We start from the raw sequence: 6,805 nt of genomic DNA, 5'->3' as shown, positions 1-6,805 counted from the left end.
GAAGATGTATTTATTGAAGATTAATAATAGAGCAGCAATCTCATCATGCTCTCGATGATTTTATCAGGGTTTTTTCTGAAGAAGGGATCAGTGAAAGATGGACGCCACGTGATGGTGCTGCTTTTAAACCACTCTCACCAGGAACATTTAATAAAAGTACAATTCTCTTTAATATTAAAGCAAAGGAAAGGGTTAAAGATGCTGTGAATGTGACGTATTGGGATTTAAATAGCGTTATTATATTTAATATATGACTGTAAATATACACCCTGTATTATCAAAGGTCCATGTTTATGACAAACCTTACTGAGACATACTGCAGATATGAGTGTACACACACACACACACACACACACATACACACAGCAACCAGAATAAAACCCTTGACAAGTGCTATGATTACTACCTACTATAAGTCCCTCATCACTGTGTGTGTGTGTGTGTTTATGAGAGATCCAGCAGAAATGTGTGTGTGTGTGTGTGTTTGTGAGAGATCCCGCATCAACCCTTTCAGCATTGTGTGTGTGTGTGTAAGAGATCCAGCATTAACCAATTCAGCATTGTGTGTGTGTTTGTGTTTGTTTATGAGAGATCCAGCATTAACCCTTTCATCATTGTGTTTGTGTGTGTTTGAGAGATCCAGCATTAACCCTTTTAGCACTGTGTGTGTGTGTGTGTGTGTGTGTGTGTGTTTATGAGAGATCCAGCAGAAATGTGTGTGTGTGTGTTTGTGAGAGATCCAGCATTAACACTTTCAGCATTGTGTGTGTGTTTGTGTGTTTGTTTATGAGAGATCCAGCATTAATCCTTTCATCATTGTGTGTGTGTGTGTGTGTGTGTGTGTGTGTGTGTGTGTGTGTGTGTTTGAGAGATCCAGCATTAACCCTTTCAGTATTGTGTGTGTGTGTGTTTGTTTATGAGAGATCCAGCATTAATCCGTTCATCATTATGTGTTTGTGTGTGTTTGAGAGATCCAGCATTAACCCTTTCAGCATTGTGTGTGTGTGTGTGTGTTTGAGAGATCCAGCATTAACCCTTTCAGCATTGTGTGTGTGTGTGTGTGTTTGAGAGATCCAGCATTAACCCTTTCAGCATTGTGTGTGTGTGTGTGTGTTTGAGAGATCCAGCATTAACCCTTTCAGTATTGTGTGTGTGTTTGTGTGTGTGTGTTTATGAGAGATCCAGCATTAGCCCTTTCAGCATTGTGTGTGTGTGTGTGTGTTTATGAGAGATCCAGCATTAACTCTTTCAGCATTGTGTGTGTTTGTGTGTGTATGTTTATGAGAGATCCAGCATTAACCCTTTCATCATTGTGTGTTTGTATGTATGTGTGTGTGTGTAAGAGATCCAGCATTAACCCTTTCAGTATTGTGTGTGTTTGTGTGTGTGTGTTTATGAGAGATCCAGCATTAGCCCTTTCAGCATTGTGTGTTTGTGTGTGTGTGTGTGTGTTTATGAGAGATCCAGCATTAACTCTTTCAGCATTGTGTGTGTTTGTGTGTGTATGTTTATGAGAGATCCAGCATTAACCCTTTCATCATTGTGTGTTTGTATGTATGTGTGTGTGTGTAAGAGATCCAGCATTAACCCTTTCAGCATTGTGTGTGTGTGTGTGTTTGAGAGATCCAGCATTAACCCTTTCAGTATTGTGTGTGTGTTTGTGTGTGTGTGTTTATGAGAGATCCAGCATTAACACTTTCAGCATTGTGTGTGTGTATGTGTGTCTTTATGAGAGATCCAGCATTAACTCTTTCAGCATTGTGTGTGTGTGTGTGTTTATGAGAGATACAGAATTAACCCTTTCAGCATTATGTGTGTTTGTGTGTGTATGTTTATGAGAGATCCAGCAGCATTGTGTGTGTGTGTGATTATGAGAGATCTAGCATTAACTCTTTCAGCATTGTGTATGTGGGTGTGTGTGTGTATAAGAGATCCAGCATTAACTCTTTCAGCATTGTGTATGTGGGTGTGTGTGTGTGTTTGAGAGATCCAGCATTAACCCTTTCAGCATTGTGTGTGTGTGTGTTTATGAGATATCCAGCATTAACCCTTTTAGCATTATGTGTGTATGTTTGTTTGTTTATGAGAGATCCAGCATTAAATTAACCCTTTCAGCACTCTATGTGTTTGTGTGTGTGTGTGTGTGTGTGTGTGTGTGTGTGTTTGTGTGTGTGTGCGTGTGTGTGTGTGTGTTGGGGGGATGGGTCCATATCTCCACTGCCCTCCAGTCTAATACCGTATGCAGTAATAGTGCATATGCAGAGCAGTGTCTGTCTCATCGTCCTAATGGACGCGGCATCCGTGTAGAGGTGGGTGCACAGAGAGCGAAGGAGGCATGGAGAGAGAGAGGGGGGAGAGGAAGAAGAGACAGAGGGAAGAGGAAAGATAAATTTCTCCCGGGGCAGGAGTTCAAGGTTCAGGGTTCAGTTCTGATCCAAATTATTTATTTCTGTAATAAGTGAGTGGATTGAACGGATCGCTCGTCCCTGACCTTGGTGTTCATTCAAACCTCATCCTTCTATATCAGTGAGTGTGTGTGTGTGTGTGTGGGTGTAAGTGTATGTGTGTGTGTGTGTGTGTGTGTGTGTGTGTGAGAGAGTGTGAGTGTATGTATATTTGTATGTATATTTGTATGTCTGTGAATGTGTGTGTGTCTCTCTCTCTCTCTCTCGCTCTCTCTCTCTCTGTATGTGTGTGTGTGTTTGTGTAAAAACGGGCGGAGCTGAGAGGTGATAGTTCAGGTTGTCTGCATCTCGTATGGAAATGAGGCGAGAGGTAGAAGCTGAAGGAGACGTGAAGGACGAGAAGAAAGTGGCAGGTAAAAAGAAGGATGGACAGATGTGCAACGAGAGAGAGAGAGAAAGAGAGAGAGTGAGACAGAGAGAGAGAGAGAGTGACAGAGAGTGAGAAAGAGTCAGAGAGAGAAACAGAGAGAGTGAGAGACAGAGAGAGAGAGTGACAGAGAGTGAGAAAGAGAGAGAGAGAGAGAGTGAGAGAAAGAGAGAGAGTGAGTGAGAGAGAGAGATTTCAAGATTTCTCGATGCCCTGTGATTGACTGGTGTCTTGTCCATGAATGAATGAATGAAGTAATGGATGTATGAATAAATGAATGAATGAATAAATCTACTTTGCTCACTCTTCAGATTGGACTCTGCATTGATCAATGGTTTCATTCTTTCTTGATCGTCTAATTGCGAAGGCAATAACTGCTCCACATATTAATAACCAATTAACTGCAGGGCGTTAATGACGGGCCATATGGCTTCCTCATGAGGGAGGAGAGGGTTTGAATAAATGTCACACCATGAAAGTAGGAGAGACGAGGCCTGTAGCACACACGCGGCTCAGCACAGTGTGATTAACCATTAGATTCACACAGATCTCCCCCTTATTCAGGTTCACACTACAACAGGCCAGTGGTGATACAACAACATCATAAAGCCCTGGAGGTGTTCAGTTTGTTGGTGACCGTGTGTTAGTTACAGTGTCAGAAACGACATAACGGAAGTCTGTTGAAGAATAACACACAGCTCCACCTGGTTTAAAGGGACAGTATGGTCATTTAAGACTATGGTTGTCAGAGGCCACAGCACTTGCTATTTTATTTCTTAAAATTAATTTTTACAAATATTAAACATAAAAAAATAATCAAGTGTTCCTGGCAATTGTCAGTGTTATCCCTATGATTCAGTCCACTAACTGTGGTTGTTTTAGGGGCAGGAGTTGGGAGAGCATTGCAATGCACTGGAGGACGACATTATTAAGTGCTTTAGCCTGCGCAAATGCCTCTTCATGAACGATCACTGGGTGCAAGGAGGGAACACACCCTAGAGGGGGCGCCAGTCCTGCACAGGGCGACACACACTCACACATTCACTCACACACTCACACTTACGGACACATTTGAGTCTCCAATCCACCTACCAACGTGTGTTTTAGGACAGTGGGAAGAAACCGGAGCAGCCAGAGGAAACCCACACAGACACAGGGAGAACACACCACACTCCTCACAGTCACCCGGAGGAAACCCACACAGACACAGGGAGAACACACCACACTCCTCACAGACAGTCACCCGGAGGAAACCCAAGCAGACACAGGAAGAACACACCACACTCTTCACAGACAGTCACCCGGAAGAAACCCACGCAGACACAGGGAGAACACACCACACTCCTCACAGACAGTCACCCGGAGGAAACCCACGCAGACACAGGAAGAACACACCACACTCCTCACAGACAGTCACCCGGAGGAAACCCACGCAGACACAGGGAGAACACACCACACTCCTCACAGACAGTCACCCGGAAGAAACCCACGCAGACACAGGAAGAACACACCACACTCTTAACAGACAGTCACCCGGAGGAAACCCACGCAGACACAGGAAGAACACACCACACTCCTCATAGACAGTCACCCAGAAGAAACCCACGCAGACACAGGAAGAACACACCACACTCCTCACAGACAGTCACCCGGAGGAAACCCACGCAGACACAGGGAGAACACACCACACTCCTCACAGACAGTCACCCGGAGGAAACCCACGCAGACACAGGAAGAACACACCACACTCCTCATAGACAGTCACCCGAAGGAAACCCACGCAGACACAGGGAGAACACACCACACTCCTCACAGACAGTCACCCAGAGGAAACCCACGCAGACACAGGGAGAACACACCACACTCCTCACAGACAGTCACCCGGAGGAAACACACGCAGACACAGAGAGAACACACCACACTCTTCACAGACAGTCACCCTGAGGAAACCCACGCAGACACAGGAAGAACACACCACACTCCTCACAGACAGTCACCCGGAGGAAACCCACGCAGACACAGGGAGAACACACCACACTCCTCACAGACAGTCACCCGGAGGAAACCCACGCAGACACAGGAAGAACACACCACACTCCTCATAGACAGTCACTCGAAGGAAACCCACACAGACACAGAGAGAACACACCACACTCCTCACAGACAGTCACCCGGAGGAAACCCACACAGACACAGGAAGAACACACCACACTCCTCACAGACAGTCACCCGGAGGAAACCCACGCAGACACAGGGAGAACACACCACACTCCTCACAGACATTCACCCGGAGGAAACCCACGCAGACACAGGAAGAACACACCACACTCCTCATAGACAGTCACCCGAAGGAAACCCACACAGACACAGGGAGAACACACCACACTCCTCACAGACAGTCACCCGGAGGAAACCCACACAGACACAGGGAGAACACACCACACTCCTCACAGACAGTCACCCGGAGGAAACCCACGCAGACACAGGGAGAACACACCACACTCCTCACAGACAGTCACCCGGAGCGGGACTTGAACCCACAACCTCAAGGTCCCAGGAGCTGTGACTGCTCCACGGTGCCTTCTAAACTAACCTTCTAAACTTTTAATGGAAGTCAAAGTGAAAAGATTTTTATCCCGAGTCATTTTGGAGCATTTCTGTTCGACCATTCCTCATGTAATTTTCAGAGTGTGAAGAGGACAGTAATGATGTAGTAAACCAAAAATATTAATAAATGTAATAAAAAATTTAATTGGAGAGCAACAATATTTTATAAAAATTTTCATAGGTGCCAGGTTCCTATGAGGTTTGTAATGGACCCTGAATGTGGGAGGGTTTAGTTTTGAGAGTAAATGTATATTATACTTTAAATCAGAGCAGCGTGACCAGACATGACCGGACGTTACCGGACGTTATGTGTGTTTGGACGGTGCTGAGCGTTCCCAGGTGATTCCTGAGCTCTTTTATTTCATAAAAGCCATGTGTTGAGAAGAGAAACAGCGCCATGAGGTGAATTTATGGAGAATTTATGGAGAATAAATGTGGAGGCTGAGAGTGTGGCAGCGATATTGATCACAGCTCCAGACCCCGCTCCCTGACCCTTAAATAGCCAGAGAATCTCAATCCAATAGACTGAAGTGTGTGAGCCCTGAACCCCCATCATACACACACACACACACACACACACATATGCACAGATGCACACGTTCAAACACTCTCATGCCGATCGATAGCGGCCACCATGATTTCTACATTATGGATTGGCAGCCTGCTTATTAATAGAATGGGATGTGTGTGTGTGTGTGTGTTTGCGTGTGAGGAAAGGAGGGGTTTATCTAAAGCATAAAATCCACTCAGACACCTGTGTTTTGTTTGAGGTACTGGTGTGTAACAGAGGATTGTGTCGTGATGTGATTCTGTTTTTTTATTTGCTTTAGATCCTCAATGTTATGTTATTGTTTGATCATTAAATACAGAAATATGGACTCATACAAGTTTAAATCAATGTTATTAAAGTGTTATTAAAGTGTAATTAAAAGACTTGTGTTTTTTCCAGATGCTGAACATCAACCCGTCCGATCATTTCCTTCAGGCCCCCAGTGAAAAAAATCTCCCACCGACCCATTCTCCCAGAGGCTCCTCCACCTGCCCACTGCGCGTGTGCACTCTGCAGTCTGCTCACGCACTCAGGTGCACGTGTACCGAGTCCTTCACACAGCCCATCCCCCCCCCCCCCCCCCCCCCCCCACACACACACACACACACTGCTGAGAGCTAGAATGACAGAGCTGTGTCTATGTCCCCTACAACAGCTCACACTGCTCCACACAGAAAGCGGAGAAAGAAAAAACAATGCTGCTCTCTCTCTCTCTCTCTCCCATCTCTCTCTCTCTTTCTCTCTCTCTCTCATTTCTCTCTCTCTCTCTCTCTCTCTCTCTCTCTCTCTCTCTCTCTCTCTCTCTCTCATTCTCTC

The sequence above is a fragment of the Hoplias malabaricus genome, chromosome 2 (genome assembly GCF_029633855.1).
Source record: "Hoplias malabaricus isolate fHopMal1 chromosome 2, fHopMal1.hap1, whole genome shotgun sequence".
In the NCBI taxonomy this organism is placed as follows: Eukaryota; Metazoa; Chordata; class Actinopteri; order Characiformes; family Erythrinidae; genus Hoplias; species Hoplias malabaricus.
The sequence above is the reverse complement of the archived record's forward strand: the minus strand, read 5'-3'. Positions refer to the sequence as shown.